This window comes from Neovison vison, chromosome 3 (genome assembly GCF_020171115.1).
Source record: "Neovison vison isolate M4711 chromosome 3, ASM_NN_V1, whole genome shotgun sequence".
In the NCBI taxonomy this organism is placed as follows: Eukaryota; Metazoa; Chordata; class Mammalia; order Carnivora; family Mustelidae; genus Neogale; species Neogale vison.
Genome location: NC_058093.1, coordinates 110,504,988 through 110,525,028, shown reverse-complemented (window position 1 = coordinate 110,525,028; position 20,041 = coordinate 110,504,988). Strand labels below are relative to the sequence as shown.

Genomic DNA, 20,041 nt, shown 5'->3' with positions numbered 1-20,041 from the left:
AGATGACACCAGGAAGATGAATGGGCATTGTCTGAGTCTTAGGTAAGGAAGAGAGAAAGAAAAACTTTTCTTCCTTCTCCCTTTATTTCTCTTTTTTTTAACTAGAGGACTTAGGGACATCCCTTGCTTGACAGCAGAAGAGATAAGGACCCATTACTGAACCTCCTGCTGGTAATCAAAATTGTACATTTCCTGCAACATTTTGTAAACTCCCTTTTGGCAGTCAAGAGCATGAAAGGTGACCTAACAGGCCATGTGCAGTTAGGTAAGGGAACAGTAAACTCCAGTCCCACAAAAGAGCAATTTTTCATACCTATGTCTTACTTCTCTGGCTATGTTATAGAGAATTTCCTTTATGGACAAACAAGAAGTAAGCCATTACAATGTTTGAAAACACATTTTAAAAACTGAGCATAACTTCTTAAAGCATTTTGAAACTTGGAGTTCCAAAAGCTTGCAAAATGGTGACTTTTGTATATAATAGTGTTCTGTGGGGAAATGTAATTATGTTTCTAAGGAACTTTTATAACTACAATAAATGTTGCTTTTGAAATCTATTATAGTGGTTGGGCATAGAGAAATCAAAATCATAAAACTTCTCACTGAATGGTCTCTTTGGAAATAGAATTTCCTTTTCTAAGTAGACCTCTTTGTATGTCAAAGAGAGAAATTTTACTGTCCTTGTCCATGGGCTGAGAAACATAGGACATTAGAAGAGGTCTGAGCCTATTAGTAGATTTCGTTGTTTGCCCAGGGTCACACAATGCATCAGCATAACGAATTTGAACTCTTGGTTTTTGATCTCAGACCAATGATCCTTTGATGACTTCTTGTCATAAAATACAAACAAATCACCTTGTTTACATAAATAAATTTGCCTCAATTAAGAGAGATATTTATTTTTAAGATATTTTATCATACATATTTTATAGACTTCTCATTATGCAAATGAGAAAAATATGACCAAGAATGGCTAAACAGATTGCCCAAATCAAACACCTAACACGTGGCAGAGATGATGCAAAAATTTTAGATTTCATGTTTTGTTCCTTTTCCAAAATATCAGGAACAACACTATCTATTATTAGAGTTGAAATATTTAGCTCATACAAAATTAATCCAAATAGAAGTTAGCAGTCTTGGTAAAAATGTAATATATGCAGGACACAATTTGTTAGGATTTGTATTTTTTGGATCTTTTTCCCAATCCATTTGCTGTCTTTGAGAATATAAATTTAAAAGAAAAATGTATTAAAATCCATTTAATTATGCTAATGTCTTTTGCTTGCATTATTTGCTTTTTACTTCAAAGACATAATTAATATTTAAATTTTATTATGCAAACTTCACTTACCCATGCTAAATTCCAGCTGCCAAGTGTGTACTTCTGATCAAAATCTTGGCAAAGTCACTGACTTGTGCAGCATCTGGAGTCCAATTTTCTCTGCTTAGCCCACTGATACCATTTGCAGTGTTTTGAAAGGTAGCCTGTTAGCTGTTCATATAAGTAATTGATGCAGGTAAGGCTCAGATGAGCCCCTGCATTTGCTTCTTTCACAAACCATTAACCAGGGCAACTTTACTCCATTTCCCTGCTAACTTCTTCTTCAAGTTGCTGATTTCCTTAGCAACTGTATTTAGTAGACACAGGTGAATGAAAGATGATGTTTATTTTATGAAACTCAAATTCAGCCTTCAATTTAATTCTGTAATGTTAAATGTGGTATCTACGCTTTTGGGGAAAAATTTGCTTAGAAATAATATTTCCTATCTTTTTAGTCTAATTATGTTCATAATAAACATAATTAGTACTAGAGATGAACAGTATGGTGAAGGTAAACATCTCCAGATATTTACCCACATTAGTATAGCTTGCATCTTCCAATCTATTTCAATAAATGACAAAAATGTTTATTTGTTATGGTGTAAAATTAATATATTTTATTAAGGGTGCTACTTTGTGAAGAGTAATATATTTCATATACATTATTCTTATATTTAGGTTTTGGCTGTGTGACTGAGTTATGAAGATCCATATGAAAATTAATGGCTCTATAACGTGAATTAGCATCAGAACAGGGATTATGTCCAAGAGAAATTCATAAGAGAAGGTAAGAGAATTAGCATACCAATGCCATTACTTTTCTGGTCTCAACTTCTTAATTAATTATGACAATTGTGACAATTAACTGAGTCATATTCAGCGTGAATGACTTCATTATTTCACACTAGAAGAAATGCTGATCAGGAAGATTCTGCAATTTATCCAAGGTCACACAACTTTTTAGTGTGAGCAACTCAAAGTTCCTAACCGCAGGAGTTTATGTAATTAAAATCATTGTTAATTAAAGGTAATGTGGATATTTAAACATAGAATGGCTAAATTGCTGTGTGTATTTGTGTATGATTTTTTTGCTTGTTTGGGTTTTTGTCTGTTTTTGTTTGTGTGTATGTAAAATTTTATCTTTAGCTTTTGTCAAATACAGAATCCAAGTGGTATTTCTTTAAAAAAGAGTTTTGTTTCACTACTTCTTTACATTTGATTACATTTGATTGAGTTTTAGAAAAGATCTTAGAGTCTTAGAGCCTGGGTTTGCATAGAAACCAACATTCTATTATTTTTCTTGCTGCCCATTTTACTCTAAGGTATTGATGTTATTCTCATATTCAATTTTGTTGTATTTTTTTTCTTCATACTCTTTATCTTAAATATTTTCATATTTACCAAATTCTCCTTTTCTGTCTTCTTGGTCACTCCCTGCTTTGCCTATCTTCAATAAATATTTTTCTATAATGCTCTCCTTGGAAAGTTTTTTCTTTTAATCCCCATTTTTTTTTTGGTGATTTTAAATATTCTTATTACTTCATAGATAACTCATGTGCTTATGATTTCAAAATGTATATTTGTTTTCATCACTCATTTCCATACTTACTTAGTTTTTTCCCATCAGTTTCTTGACAATAACTCAAAATATCCTGTTAGTAGTTTTATCCATATCATGCTTCTCTCATGGACCCCATCTTGACTGATGTTTAAGTAGTATTTCAATAATTTATGTGAGAAAAGATGGAGACATCTTTTACCTCTCTCTGTCTCAGACACTTGTTTTTTAAAACCCTATTCTTTTCTGGTCTGTAGATGATGATTTTTCTACTCATGCATGTATATACAGTTGGCTCACTATTCTGCACTCTCCTGCTAAAATGTTCAGCTTCTTCCCTTTTATTTAGTCCTTAAAAACCATCCCTTATTTGATCTTTTGCTTGATCTTTAATCAGCTGCTTTTAAACTTAAGCTTCTGTGTATGGTTATAGAGATGATAAGAGGTGTGAATCAAAGCCTCTATACCTTGGGTTGCCTAGAAATTCTATGAATCAAGGAGAGTGTTCTCACATTTCTGATTTTTCAGACTTCACCATGCAGCTCAACTTTTTTGATTCCTCTTACTCTCAGTAGATGACTTTTGACTTCTGCCCTTGAGACACTAGAAATCTTCAAGCAGAAGCTCTGCAATCTTGGGACCACACCACTACAAACTTAGTCAATACATCTATTCAATCCTGACTCCTTCCCTCATTCAACATATTCCTTTGTCCCTTAAATATTCATATATTTAGGTTTTAAACACATAGTATACCTCACAAATATTATTAGCACAGATTTTTAACCAGATTTTATTATGTCAGATTTGTCTTTTTCCAAAAAGGTCTCTTACTTAATTTGGTGAGTTAGTACAGAGAATCAGATTATCAAATTCTGTTAGTTAATTTTTAATTAACAAATCAAACTCTATAATTTATATGATTGAATATTGAACACATTTTTAAAGGCATGCTAAAGGAATTTATATATATTTAAAAAAAGAGAACACTGTTGAATATAGTAAACAAAGAGAAGTGCTCATCAAAGCAAATTTTGCTTGTTAAAGTTCATTCTCTTTTTGAGGTACTTCTGGCATAAGTGGGACTTAGTTTTCATTGATGTTTACTTCTGCTGAGTGGGCAGTTTGCACAGTGGTGGTACAACTTCTTGGTCTTGTTTAGAGAACAATATTTTATAATATTTAGAAAAATATTTTCATGACCAGGTTTTACTGACCAAGTTCAAAATAATTATGAAGGATGAGATTCATCATTTTGCAAAGGATCTAATTATGATAATATATTTTTACAAAAGTATGGTTCATGTATTCTATCCTTTCTTCATTTATAGAGATAAATTTAAGGAATGAGCCATTACTTCAAATTGAATCCCATGTTGCTACTAGAAAAATCATGCTAAAACACAAATGTGATGATGAACCTGTTTATGTTCCCTATAAACCTCAGAATAAATTCAAATTCAGTATGACTTACTAAGTCTTTCAAATCCAATCTTTGCTTTGTCAAATATTGTCAGTATTTGTCCACTCCCAGCTCTTGAAATGGTGTGTTTTATGGCTCAGAAATATCCTTTGCCCTACTCTACTTCCTGATCTGCACATTTTAGCTTCTTTTGCAATGAAAGAAGCTAAGTCTTTTCTTCAATAGTTAACTCAAATATTTTTAAGTGAATGAATAAATGAGTGAATAATAAATTGATTTTTTAAGACATTCTCACATTCTCTGCCTCTGTCCTTTCTCCTCTGTATCACCTTTGTCATGGGTATGCTTCATAAATTGCATGAATTAATACCTTGCCACCTCTTTTCCTTTCCTCAAACTCTTGCCTTTCCATCCATCATTCTATTCCAAAAGAATGATTTTTTTTAACCTAAAAAGATTAATCTATTCTCTCTTTAAAAGTATACACTAGATTACCATTACTTAAAGAACTTAACACAAAGTTCTTGGCACTCCAACCAAAACTTCCACAATGTAATTTTAAACTGCCTTGCCATTCTTAATTTATGTATTCCTATGCCACCAAAATAAATATCCCTCCATGAATTCAAATCCAAAGAAGCCCAGGCTACTCATAGCTTTTCTGAGCACTTTAAGATTCTATTATTGTTTCATGTTAAAATTGTATTGTTGTTAAAATGTCATTCATTCCTCAAGTTGCACCTTAAATGTTACCTGCTTCCCAAATGGTAAGGCTTCTATGATCCCTCAGAGAAGTAGAAATCATTTCCTTTTTTAAAAAAAAAATATATTCTATTATAGATATTTGTTTGCATATCAGTCTATTTATGAAAGATCTGGACTGATTACTGCTCTCTCTTTCTGGAAAAGGGACTAATACTAATACATACTCCTCATTAAATGTAGGAGACAGAGAGAGAGAGAGAGAGAGAGATGGAGGGAAGAGAAATAAAAACTATAAAAATGAAATAATAAGTATCTCCAGGAATCTTCATGGCCAAAATTAGTAAATTTTATTATTTTAGAAAAATACTTTCATAGGCTTATTTAATTCAAATTTTACAGTTCTAGTGTCCCTTCTTCATATAAAATCAAGCTGTAAGATTTTATAAAATATTTCAAAATATCCTTTTTTTTTCCTGAGATCTTTTTTTTTTTTTAAAGATTTTATTTATTTATTTGACAGAGAGAGATCACAAGTAGGCAGAGAGGCAGGCAGAGAGAGAGGAAGGGAAGCAGGCTCCCTGCTGAGCAGAGAGCCTGATGCGGGGCTCGATCCCAGGACCCTGAGATCATGACCCGATCCGAAGGCAGTGGCTTAACCCACTGAGCCACCCAGGCACCCCCTCCTGAGATCTTTTTAACTTATATTTCCCCCTGAAGATCTGACACCCAGTGTGTGTTTTTCATCACACAACCAATTCTCCATGTTTCCAGACACAAGAGGGTGTTATATAGCTCACTTCAACTATAACATTTGCTGCCTTGGGCTAGCACAAACACCACAGTGTAAGGGCTCAGGCCCACAAGATTGTCCCCACTCCAGGCTGCATTCACAAGTCCCAGCCACCTACACCTCACGAAATTCTCATAACCCCTTCAGTAGTTAAATAGAACAGCTCACACAACTCAGAGAAATGCTTTACTAACATTGACCAGTTTATTGTGAAGGATATAGCTCAGGACCAGATGGAAGAGATGCATAGGGCAGATGGGGGGGTGCAAGGAGCAGAGCAGACTTTCCTCATCCTCTCCAGCACTTCACTGTATTCACCAACCTGGAATCTGTTCACCAGTCTGGAAGCTCTCCCAGCCCAGGGATTTTTATGGTGGTTCCATTATATAGGCATAATTAATTAAATCATTCATCATTGGTGATTGACTCAATCTCCAAACACTTCTCCCTCCCCAGAGGTTGGGAGTGGAGCTCTAAGTTCCAACTATCTAATCACATGGGAAACAGTGTCCTTTCTGATGGTATCTAAGGGCCACCAAGAGTCACCTTATTTGCATTAACTCAGGTATGGCTGAAAGGGGGTTATTATGAGTAAGGAAAGATGTTATCACTCTCATCATCCAGTAAATTCAAGGATCTGTCATGAATGAGGGACAAAAACTCAATATATAATTCTTGTTGTCACAATTGATTTAAACAATTATGAATTAAATGTTTAATAATGTTTGCCTATTTCAATCTATCTTCTGTCATCCAAGTCACTTGCTAAATTCTTAACTGGGAACAGCAATAATAACAACAGTAGAGGTTCTTTTATGTAGCTTTTGGGGTGGGTCAGCTATTGTGAGAGTTCAGTCCTGGCCCTGCTGCTCCAAAATAAAGTTTTAATGGCTCCTCTGCACTGTCACTCAAGGCCCTTCTGGTGACTGAAAGCAACATACAACAGGGGAGGGGAGGAGAAGCAAGGGAGAATATCCTGTCTGCTTTCCTTGTGGGCTTGCTCCTACTGACAGATCAAAAGGCACAAAAAGAATCCCTGTTTTTAGTAAGTTCAAGAGTCTTCTTCCTTTTCATTTTTCTCCTTGTGAAATGAGTCACTTCTATATGTGTTTTATACTGTGGAAGTTCCTACTTCAGAAAACAACACAGGTCCTTGTTGTGCTAAAGTACTGATGGACTCATGTTTACTCTTACCTTTAAGTTTTTGCCTGCTTCTCACAAAACAAGCAGAAATAAAGAAGGTTGATTCTTTTAAAGTTCTGTTGCAATTCAAATGAACACATTCTTAAATAATTTGAATTAGCACCTTTTAAATTTTTCCAAAATAAAATCTTTTCAAATTTGGAACACACACAATTTTTATTTCACAAAAATAGTCATATATGTAAAAGATACCTAAATGAGAGGGTTATACGTTTTCCACAAATCAATGTTTTCTCCATAAAAAGTAACATTTTTAAAATCCATCTTTCCCACACCACTTCCATGCAACACAAACAAGTGCTAAGTAGCGAGCAATGGTCAAAGGAAGAATTGTATTAAAGACAGAATCACAGGTGGAGGCTTGTTCGTAACTCTTGGGGATCTGTGTGACTTGGTTAATCACTCTGAACTTCAGTTCTTTCATCTGGAAAGTAAGAGTGACTTGGTGACTTCTAGTGACCTTTCCAGCCCTAAATGCTATAATCCCATTGTAACAGAAGGAAAGGTTAGAATTCTAGGTATATACACTTAAAGATAAGGATGATCAGGCACCTGAAGTCTGCAGACCAGCAATGCTCAGAACCCACATGAGGAGGTTTATCACTACCCCCCATCAATGAAGTTCTGTAGCAGTGTTGCTGTTGTGGTTAGTCAGATCCTGCCCTCGGAGCAGTAGTGAATGATGTGGGAGACAAAGGCAAAAGAAAAATTAAATTTTCTTACCACTTAGAGCGCACTGATAAGTCCCTGAAACAGGAAGAGTGACATTCCTCTAGAAACTGAACTGCCTCTATGTTAATACTTTGCTAAGGGCAAAAGACAATCTTAGCCTAACCCCCAGGATCCTGTGAGTCTCCTTTAACATATAAAAATTCTTTGGAAACTTCATCTCTACCTCCCAAGACACATGTTGGCAATCATTTCCCAAACGTATGACCCATCGATAACATCTGAGGGTCTTGTCACGGCCAGTGCCACGAATCGACCAGGGTAACTGTGAGGGCTAAGAGGATGATGAAAAGAAATTAAGAGACAAAGAGATGGGGGCAGGAGGGACACTGAAGATGATGTCCAACAGTGCCAATTTTATTCCACATCTTACAATCATTTATAAGGCAGACCAGAATAGAAGGAGCATTACATCAGTACATAGTCAGATGACTGCAAGTTCCTATAACAAGTTTACATTTACTACAAGCAAACCTCATGACACCAGATAGTTTTGGCTAAAGCCATTAGCAAGACAATCAACCAGGGAGTGGTTATGGGAGGTACAGAACAACAAGGACTGAGAACTCAGGACTCTGGCCACATTGTTCCCTACTGCAGGGAGAGTGTGTGGGAAGTCACGTAGGCAAGCGCACGACACATAGCACAGACCCTTTCTCAGTGCACTCAACTTTCCCGTCCTTAACCTTGTCAAGGTGTCCGGACTTTGAAGGAGACACAAGTCAGGGCCTGGTTTGGTCCTCGACTCCAACCATGCTGTAGCCTCCAACAAGGTCTCATGACTAAGGTTTTATTAGACAGTGAGAAATGACCTTTTCCTAACAATACTTAAACCCTCAAGGTCCTGGAAACCTGCTTGCAAGATTCCTTAGAGTCTTATGCTAACACCAACACCCTCCCAACTTGAAAGTACATAATGGGTCACTCCTTAGGACCCTTGCACAGTTCTTTCTGCCCAGAGGTCCCATCCCAGGGCTTTAATAAAATTACCTTCTTGCAATGAAGATGTCCCAAGAATTCTTTCTTGGCTATTGGCTTCAAACCCCATCATCTTTCCTTCATCAGTGAAGGATACACTGGGTTAGAAATCCTAACTCATAGTCTAACTATGTGTCTTCAAGCAAGGCACTTTATACTGAAATCTTCAATTTATCATCTAAAGCTTAGGATTCCACAAGAAATTCCACAAAGGAAAAGTAAATGATAACATTATTTGTGATGCAAAATGGGGCCTTATATTATCATATGTATGATAATATATATGATAATAAAAATTATCATTCATAATGATAAATAATCATTTATCATTATAAATGATTTATGGAGAAGAAACAGAGTACAGTCATCTTGCCTTCCAGTTCAACCATATTAATGATGAGAATAACTCAATTTTATTTTATTTTTATTTATTTTTTTAAGATTTTATTTATTTATTTGACTATAGAGATCACAAGCAGGCAGAGAGGCAGACAGAGAGAGAGGGGGAAGCAGGCTCTCCACTGAGCAGAGAGCCCTATGGGGGGCTTGATCCCAGGACCCTGAGATCATGACCTGAGCCGAAAGCAGAGGCTTTAACCCACTGAGCCACCCAGGCGCCCCGGGAACAACTCAATTTTAAAAGGAAAATTTTGGCCATCTCTTGTCTGGAATTTGAAACCTTGAACATAGTCTCAGACTTTCTCCTTAAGGAAGATTTAACAAATGTAATTAGCATGGACTTTGAATTTTATGTAAATGTCCAGGAGCAGAGCAGGAATTTAGCACACTTTAAAGAAATGGGCAAATTAAATCTCATAAATAAATGGATGCTCCAAGATCCATTATTTTCTACTTCCTTTTTTTTTTTTTTTTTTGCAAGAAGAGAATCATTCTTGACATTAAAGAGATAGATCTTCCTCTGGCAAAAATCATTACTTTTTAGAGTAAATAAAGGCTAAGTGTTTCCAATTAAAAGTTAAATAAGAGAGGAATAAAAGCTTGGCTTTTAAAAACCCACTTTTGCTATTTGTTTCATCTTATCAGCTATTATAATTCTTAAGGCAATTATAACATCACCTCATCTTTCTACAGCATGTCAGGTTACCATCCATATGTTATTAAACATTGACAATAAGATGAAGAAAGCAAAAGAATGGCTCATTAAGAATCAGGGACTTTGGGGCGCCTGGGTGGCTCAGTGGGTTAAGCCTCTGACTTCAGCTCGGGTCGTGATCTCAGGGTCCTGAGATCAAGCCCCGAATCGGGCTCTCTGCTTGGCGGGGAGCCTGCTTCCCCCCCTCCCCCACCTGCCTCTCTGCCTACTTGTGATCTCTCTCTCTCTGTCAAATAAAAATATAAAAAAAAAAAAAAAAGAATCAGGGACTTTGCATATGATCAATAGTTGAGTAATTCAAAAGTGTCTAAAAATCATGCACACAATTGGTATCAGCCAATCACCCCCTTTTATTTCCCTCCATTCACAGGCTGTACCAGCTGCTTCACACCATTCTTCTGTCTATCTTTGTCCATCAGTTTCAGCCTGCCCCCCCACCCGCATATCACGCCATAAGACAATTTTCAGTGTCACAAATTGCCCTAAGTGCAATCTTTTGTAATTTTCTATCACTTAGGAGTTTGTGTTGCCTGAGTACTGTCCACACTCGTCATTCTGCTAATGGTTTAAATATCAAATTTCATCCAGGAGGCACCAGAATAAGGCTGCCAGAAGTACATGCAGAGCATGCATTGCAAAAGGGCTTAGCTGGTGAAGCCTTCCTCTAATTGCAAACCAGCTTAGTGTGCCATGGAAGTAAGAATAACATGATGTCTTTGAAAAGGAAGACAGATTTAATGCCCTGTAATTCTCTCTCCTTTCTAAGGATGCTAAATTCCTTAGATTCATTTGAATCCAAAAGAAAGCATTAAGAGGGGAAAGCAGCCTTCTAAATTTAGACCACCAAATTTGAGGTGCTCAATCTTGCTTTCTCAAACAATTAAGTTTTAATCAAAAGAGCTGGTGGTTTTACTGTAACTTCCAGCTTTGCATCGCCAGCCAAGGACATCACCTTAACTTATTTATCCTTTCTACTTTCTTAATTTGTAAATTCTTATGCTAAATAATTGCTTGGTATAGGAAGTGGTGGCCATGGACACATTAAATAATTTATTCCTCTAAGCTGTATTTGTATAAATTTCTACCTAAGAGATCAGTCACTAAAATGGATTAAAAAAAAATGAAAAGTAGAGTGAATGAATTGTTCTTCACAGTCATGTTTTCTAGAATATAAACCAGAGACAACTTCTAAATGACCCCAAGCTCAACATCAGAGCCAAATTATTCTCCTTCAACAATATGAAGTGAGTTATACATTCATTCCAAGAATATGACTTTGTTATTAGTTACTATAAGTTTACCAAAGGAAAACGCAGAAGCAACTGGGATTTCTATGGTTTCAGGTAATGTGGATTGTCGTGGAAACCCAGCAGCTCATTTGGGACATCCTGTTACCACTTGCAGTAGGCCAAGACCGAAGAGCAGTGGCTCTACTTGCAGTAGCATAGCTATTCATTTATTTAATTTTATACAGAATGGCCATTTTTGCTTTCCTGTGTGTTTATCAAAGATTTTATTTCCACACCCTTTGAGATTAGAGAATTGAATGACTCAGTGGCAGGCTAAGTTTTACCCAAATAAAAGTTTAATTCTATAAATTTAATGAGTTTAGTAGGTAATATAACACTTCTATTATTAGAAAACTACCACGTAAATCAGACAAAAAGAAACTAACGTTCTGGAGGTAATGATAAGGTGAGACAACTCTGTAAAATCTCTAGCACTCTCCTTGCTGTTCTAAATCATATACAATGTGTGCACATATGTAATTTGACATATGTAAGTAAATATATATATTTTTTGATAAGTATGTGCCAATTTCCCTAATATGGATGGCCAAACACCATGATTTTCTTTTTATTTAGCTCTTCAACGTGACTATGAGTATTGGATAATCCAAGGAGTATGATATCTAAGAAATTAGAAGACATAGCTATTAAGGCATCATGAAGACTGAGAAACTATGGTGGAAGTCTGGGTTCAGGCAAATAAAGAGCCCTTGCAAGTAGATACATATTAAAGTGTTTTTTTGTTTTGTTTTGTTTATTTGTTTTTATTATTTTATTCTACCAATCAAGGGTAAGATTCTATGACCTAGATTGATAGAGGTCATCCAGATGATATGACTATTGCTTGACCTGTGAGCTAATCCTGGGCCATCAGAGGCTCCTGTGCACTTGGCTTGTCTTTCTTGTGGTCGAAGTTAGCCAAATACACTGCATAGTATATGTGACTGAACCCAGGTAAGGCATCTTTGTAAACTTCTACAATTTGGCAGTCTTGTGCAAAGATCTAATAATTTTATGGGCAAGACTTTTATGTAGATTTCCTTTAGTAAACCTGCCACCTACTAAGTTAAAGTGGTCTGCCTCTTTCTTGGGTCTCTCCCCATCCTCAATGTACAGAGGCCAGTTTCAGATTATACCTCAAAAGTGAGGTATCTCAAGTACCTCTGGTACTTGACATTGTACCAGAAAATGGGGTGACTAGATCTGGAGCAGAGACTTTTCCTTTTCTGGATCAACTATGGAAGACTTTCTACTGATGGTCCCCTAATACCTTGTGTATCTCTGCCAACCACACTGTTCTTGACTAGGTAGTATACAATCTTGGTTCTATGGGTGTTTAGAAATTCCATAAGCTACAAAATACCCTAAAATAAATATATTTTCTTTAAAGAATCTATATGACTTGTTTTCCATTTATAGCTAAGAACCTTTATCAATATAATTGCCATATTAAATGTATACTTTGTGAGGGCTTAGGACATTTGCTTTTAATGAACAAGGAGAAATTATTTCAAAGTTAGCTGAGAAACTTTTTTGAATATTCATTCTTCATTCTTTTACCAAATTGTATTTCTGTATTTTATTATACTGCCTGTTATACTGATATGACAGTATTAAAAAGGTTAAACCATTAATTCCAATATGCCAATATAATTAAGAATCACTGACATAAATCAGTCACCCAAATATGACTCATATTAGACTCTAATCAGAAATTGAGCCTATGAAACATAGAGTCTCAGATATATAACTGATCTACTAAATAGATTTCCCTTAGGTACAGATGAGGAATCAGTATATTTATTAAATTCTTCAGATGATTATAATACTGCCAGAAAAGAACTTTTCCAAGACCCAGTGTTTAGAAGTCACTGACATTGAAAATAAATAATTTCTCAATGGGGCCTAATGTAAGTTCATTAAAACAACTTTATTCTTTTCCTGATACTATCAATGGATTACCTCAGCAAAAGAAAGTTGTGCAAAACTTAGATCTGCACTTCAGGAAAATATCTAATGAAATGACTCATGATATCTTTGTGAAGAAGGCAGCTAAGTCAAATGAATGCAAAAATCAGTTGGGTGGTTTATTTAGTAGTGCAATTCTATCACAAAAGATACTAATTGATGGAATAATATCCTTCATTTAAAAAAAAAATTTATAAACATATATTTTTATACCCAGGGGTACATCACCAGGTACATAACCAGGTGATGCACATCACCTGTGCATCACCAAGATACACACTTTACAGAACTCACCATAGAACATACCCTCCCCAATGTCCATAACCCCACCCCCATCTCCTGACCCACTTCACCCCAGCAACCCTCAGTTTGTTTTGTGAGATTAGGAGTCACTTATGGTTTGTCTCCCTCCAGATCCCATCTTGTTTCATTTATTCTTTTCTACCCCCAAACCCCCCATGTTGCATCACCACTTCCTCATATCAGAGAGATCATATGATAGTTGTCTTTCTCCAATTGACTTATTTCAATAAGCATGATAACCTCTAGTTCCATCCTCATTGTAGCAAATGACAAGATTTCATTTCTTTTGATGACTGCATAGTATTCCATTGTGTATATATACCACTCTTATTGATCCATTCATCTGTTGATGGACATCTAGGTTCTTTCCATAGTTTGGCTATTGTAGACATTGCTGCTATAAACATTTGGGTGCACGTGCCCCTTTGGATCACTACGTTTATATCTTTAGGGTAAATAATCAGTATTGCAATTGCTGGTCATAAGGTAGTTCTATTTTCAACTATTTGAGGAACCTCCATCCTGTTTTCCAGAGTGGTTGCACCAGCTTGCATTCCCAAAAACAGGGTAGGAGGGTTTCCCTTTCTCTGCATCCTCGCCAGCATCTGTCATTTCCAGACATGTTAATTTTAGCCATTCTGACTGGTGTGAGGTGGTATCTCACTGTGGTTTTGATTTGTATTTCCCTGATGACGAGTGATGTGGAACACTTTTTCATGTGTCTGTAGGCCATCTGGATGTCTTCTTTGCAGAAATGTCTGTTCATGTCCTCTGCCCATTTCTTAATTGGATTATTTGATCTTTGGGTGTTGAGTTTGATAAGCTCTTTACAGATTTTGGACACTAGCCCTGTACATTGTCTTTTGGTTTTGTTAACTGTTTCCTTTGCTGTGCAAAAGTTTTAATCTTGATGAAGTCCCAATAGTACATTTTTGCCCTTGCTTCTGTTGCCTTTTGCAATTCCTAGGAAGAAGTTGCTGTGGCTGAGGTTGAAGAGGTTGCTGCCTGTGTTCTCCTCAAGGAGTTTGATGGATTCCTATCTCACATTGAGGTCCTTCATCCATTTTGAGTCTATTTTCATGTGTGGGGTAAGGAAATGGTCCAATTACATTTTTCTGCATGTGGCTGTCCAATTTTCCCAACACCATTTATTGAAGAGGCTGTCTTTTTTCCATTGGACATTCTTTCCTGCATTGTTGAAGATTAGTTGACCATAGAGTTGAGGGTCTATTTCTGGGCTCTCTATTCTGTTCCATTGATCTATGTGTCTGCCTTTGTGCCAATACCATGCTGTCTTGATGACGACAGCCTTGTAATAGAGCTTGAAGTCTGAAATTATGAGGTCACCAACTTTGGCTTTCTTTTTCAATATTCCTTTGGCTATTCGAGGTCTTTTCTGGTTCCATATAAATTTTAGGATTATTTGTTCCATTTCTTTGGGAAAAAATGGATGGTATTTTGATAGAAATTCATCAAATGTGTAGATTGCTTTAGGTAGCATAGACATTTTCACAATATTTGTTCTTCCAATCCAGAAGCATGGACCATTTTTCCATTTCTTTGTGTCTTCCTCAATTTCTTTCATGAGTACTTAATAGTTTTCTGAGTATAGATTCTTAGCCTCTTTGGTTAGGTTTATTCCTAGGTATCTTATGGTTTTGGGTGCAATTATAAATGGGATTGACTCCATAATTTATCTTTCTTCTGCCTTGTTGTTGGTGTCGAGAAATGCAACTGATTTCTGTGCACTGATTTTATATCCTGACACTTTACTGAATTCCTGTACAAATTCTAGCAGTTTTGGAGTGGAGTCTTTTGGGTTTTCCACATATAGTGTCATATCATATGAGAAGAGTGATAGTTTGACTTCTTCTTTGCTGATTTGGATGCCTTTAATTTCCTTTTGTTGTCTGATTGCTGAGGCTAGGACTTCTAGTACTATGTTGAATAGCAGTGGTGATAATGGACATCCCTGCCGTGTTCCTGACCTTAGCGGAAAAACTTTCAGTTTTTCTTGATTGAGAATGATATTTGTGGTGGGTTTTTCATAGATGGCTTTGATGATATTGAGGTATGTGCCCTCTATCCCTACACTTTGAAGAGTTTTGATCAGGAAGGGATGCTGTACTTTGTCAAATGCTTTTTCAGCATCTATTGAGAGTATCATATGGTTCTTGTTCTTTCTTTTATTGATGTGTTGTATCACATTGACTGATTTGCGGATGTTGAACCAACTTTGCAGCCCTAGAATAAATCCCACTTGGTCATGGTGAATGATCTTTTTAATGCACTGTTGAATCCTCTTGGCTAGTATTTTGGTGAGAATTTTTGCATCTGTGTTCATCAAGGATATTGGTCTGTAGTTCTCTTTTTTTGATGGGATCCTTGTCTGGTTTTGGGATCAAGGTGATGCTGGCCTCATGAAATGAGTTTGGAAGTTTTCCTCCCATTTCTATTTTTTTGAAACAGTTTCAGGAGAATAGGAATTAGTTCTTCTTTAAATGTTTGGAAGAATTCCCCCGGAAGCTGTCTGGTCCTGGGCTTTTGTTTGTTTGGAGATTTTTGATGACTGCTTCAATCTTCTAACTGGTTATGGGTCAGTTTTCTATTTCTTCCTGGTTCAGTTTTGGTTGTTTATATGTCTCTAGGAATGTATCCATTTCTTCCAGATTGTCATATTTGTTGGCGTAGAGTTGCTCATAGTATGTTCTTATAATTGTTTGTATTTCATTGGTGTTGGTTGTGATCTCTCCTCTTTCATTCATGATTTTATTTATTTGGGTCCTTTCTCTTTTCTTTTGGATAAGTCTGGCCAGGGGTTTGTCAATCTTATTCTTTCAAAGAACCAGCTCCTACTTTCATTGATTTGTTCTATTGTGTTTTTTTCTGTTTGTTTGTTTGTTTCTATTCCATTGATTTCTGCTCTGATCTTTATTATTTCTCTTCCCCTGCTGGGTTTAGGCTTTCTTTGTTGTTCTTTCTCCAGCGACTTTAGGTGTAGGGTTAGGTTGTGTATTTGAGACCTTTCTTGTTTCTTGAGAAAGGCTTGTACCACTATATATTTTCCTCTCAGGACTGCCTTTGCTGTGTCCCACAGATTTTGAACCATTGTGGGATTTTTTTTTCTTTGTTTTTGTTTTATTTTTTAAAGATTTTATTTATTTATTTGACAGACAGAGACCACAAGTAGACAGAGAGGCAGAGAGAGAGAGGGAAGCAGGCTCCCCGCTAAGCAGAGAGCCTGATGTGGGGCTCAATCTCAGGACCCTGAGATCATGACCTGAGCTGAAGGCTTAATCAACTGAGCCACCCACGTGCCCCTGAATCATTGTGTTTTCATTATTATCTGTTTCCATGAACTTTTTCAATTCTTCTTTAATTTCCTGGTTGACCCATTCATTCTTTAGAAGAATGCTGTTTAGTCTCCATATATTTGGGTTCTTTCCAAATTTCCTCTTGTGATTGAGTTCTAGCTTCAGCGCATTGTAGTCTGAAAATATGCAGGGAATGATCCCATCTCTTGATACTGGTTGAGACTGGATTTAGGACCCAGGATGTGATTTATTCTCGAGAATGCTCCATGTTCACTAGAGAAGAATGTGTATTCTGTTGCTTTGGGATGAAATGTTCTGAAAATATCTATCATGTCCATCTGGTCCAGTGTGTCATTTAAGGCTTTTATTTCCTTGTTGGTCTTTAGCTTAGATGATCTGTCCATTTCAGTGAGGGGAGTGTTAAAGTCCCCTACTATTATTGTATTATTGTTGATGTGTTTCTTTGATTTTGTTATCAATTGGTTTATATAGTTGGCTGCTCCCACGTTAGGGGCATACATATTTAAAATTGTTAGATCTACTTGATGGACAGAGCCTTTGAGTATGATGTAGTGTCCTTCCTCATCTCTTATTATAGTCTTTGACTTAAAATCTAATTGATCTGATATAAGGACTGCCACCTCAGCTTGATTCTGATGTCCATTAGCATGGTAAATTCTTTTCCACCCCCTCACTTTAAATCTGGAGGTGTTTCGGGTCTAAAATAAATTTCTTGTAGGCAACATATAGATGGGTTTTGTTTTTTCATCCATTCTGATGCCCTGTGTCTTTTGATTGGGGCATTTAGCCCATTAACATTCAGGGTAACTATGAAGAGATATAAATTTAGTGCCATTGTATTGCCTGTAAGGTGACTGTTACTGTATATTGTCACTTTTCTTTTCTGATCTACTACTTTTTGGCTCTCTCTTTGCCTAGAGGACCCCTATCAATATTTCTTATAGAGCTGGTTTGGTGTTTGCAAATTCTTTCAGTTTTTGTTTGTCCTGGAAGCTTTGTATCTCTCCTTCTCTTTTCAATGATAGCCTAGCTGGATATAGTATTCTTGGCTGCATGTTTTTGTCATTTAGTGCTCTGAATATATCATGCCAGTTCTTTCTGGCCTGCCAGGTCTCTGTGGATAAGTCTACTGCTTACCATTTTATGTTACAGACTTCTTTTCTCAGGGCTGTTTTCAGGATTTTCTCTTTGTCGCTAAGACTTGTAAATTTTTTTTTTTTTTTTTTTCCCAATTTATTTATTTTCAGAAAAACAGTATTCATTATTTTTTCACCACACCCAGTGCTCCATGCAAGCTGTGCCCTCTATAATACCCACCACCTGGTACCCCAACCTCCCACCCCCCCGCCACTTCAAACCCCTCAGACTGTTTTTCAGAGTCCATAGTCTCTCATGGTTCACCTCCCCTTCCAATTTACCCAAATTCCCTACTACTCTCTAACGCCCCTTGTCCTCCATGCTATTGGTTATGCTCCACAAATGAGTGAAACCATATGATAATTGACTCTCTCTGCTTGACTGATTTCACTCAGCATAATCTCTTCCAGTCCCGTCCATGTTGCTACAAAAGTTGGATATTCGTCCTTTCTGATGGAGGCATAATACTCCATAGTGTATATGGACCACATCTTCCTTATCCATTCATCCGTTGAAGGGCATCTTGGTTCTTTCCATAGTTTGGCGACTGTGGCCATTGCTGCTATAAACATTGGGGTACAGATGGCCCTTCTTTTCACGACATCTGTATCTTTGGGGTAAATACCCAGGAGTGCAATTGCAGGGTCGTAGGGAAGCTCTATTTTTAATTTCTTGAGGAATCTCCACACTGTTCTCCAAAGAGGCTGCACCAACTTGCATTCCCACCAACAGTGTAAGAGGGTTCCCCTTTCTCCACATCCTCTCCAACACATGTTGTTTCCTGTTTTGTTAATTTTGGCCATTCTAACTGGTGTAAGGTGATATCTCAATGTGGTTTTAATTTGAATCTCCCTGAGGGCTAATGATGATGAGCATTTTTTCATGTGTCTGATAGCCATTTGTATTTCTTGATTGGAGAAGTGTCTGTTCATATCTTCTGCCCATTTTTTGATGTGTTTGTCTGTTTCGTGTGGGTTGAGTTTGAGGAGTTCATTATAGATCCTGGATATCAACCTTTTGTCTGTACTGTCATTTGCAAATATCTTCTCCCATTCTGTGGGTTGCCTCTTTGTTTTTTTGACTGTTTCCTTTGCTGTGCAGAAGCTTTTGATTTTGATGAAGTCCCAGAAGTCTATTTTCGCTTTTGTTTCCTTTGCCTTTGGAGACGTATCTTGAAAGAAGTTGCTGTGGCTGATATCGAAGAGATTACTGCCTATGTTCTCCTCTAAGATTCTGATAGATTCCTGTCTCACGTTGAGGTCTTTTATCCATTTTGAGTTGATCTTTGTGTACGGTGTAAGAGAATGGTCGAGTTTCATTCTTCTACATATAGCTGTCCAGTTTTCCCAGCACCATTTATTGAAGAGACTGTCTTTTTTCCACTGTATATTTTTTCCTGTTTTGTCGAAGATTAATTGACCATAGAGTTGAGGGTCCATATCAGGGCTCTCTACTCTGTTCCACTGGTCTATGTGTCTGTTTTTATGCCAGTACCATGCTGTCTTGGTGATCACAGCTTTGTAATAAAGCTTGAAATCAGGTAAGGTGATGCCGCCAGCTTTATTTTTGTTTTTCAACGTTTCCTTAGCGATTCGGGGTCTCTTCTGATTCCATACAAATTTTTGGATTATTTGCTCCAGCTCTTTGAAGAATGCCTGTGGAATTTTGATCGGAATGGCATTAAAAGTATAGATTGCTCTAGGTAGTATAGACATTTTAACGATGTTTATTCTTCCGATCCAAGAGCATGGAATGGTCTTCCATCTTTTTGTGTCTTCTTCAATTTCTTTCATGAGTGTTCTATAGTTCCTCAAGTATAGATCCTTTACCTCTTTAGTTAGGTTTATTCCCAGGTATCTTATGGTTCTTGGTGCTATAGTAAATGGAATCGATTCTCTAATTTCCCTTTCTGTATTTTCCTTGTTAGTGTATAAGAAAGCCACTGATTTCTGCACATTGACTTTGTATCCTGCCACGCTGCTGAATTGCTGTATGAGTTCTAGTAGTTTGGGGGTGGAGTCTTTTGGGTTTTCCATATAAAGAATCATGTCATCTGCGAAGAGAGAGAGTTTGACTTCTTCATTACCAATTTGGATACCTTTTATTTCTCTCTGTTGTCTGATTGCTGTTGCTAGGACTTCTAATACTATGTTGAACAAGAGTGGTGAAAGTGGGCATCCTTGTC

The 20,041-nt window shown here is 36.7% G+C and overlaps 1 pseudogene; it reads right to left on the bottom strand.

Annotated features, from left to right (window-relative positions):
* LOC122903540 overlaps positions 1-20,041 on the bottom strand; it is a 97,182-nt pseudogene that overhangs the window by 68,205 nt on the left and 8,936 nt on the right.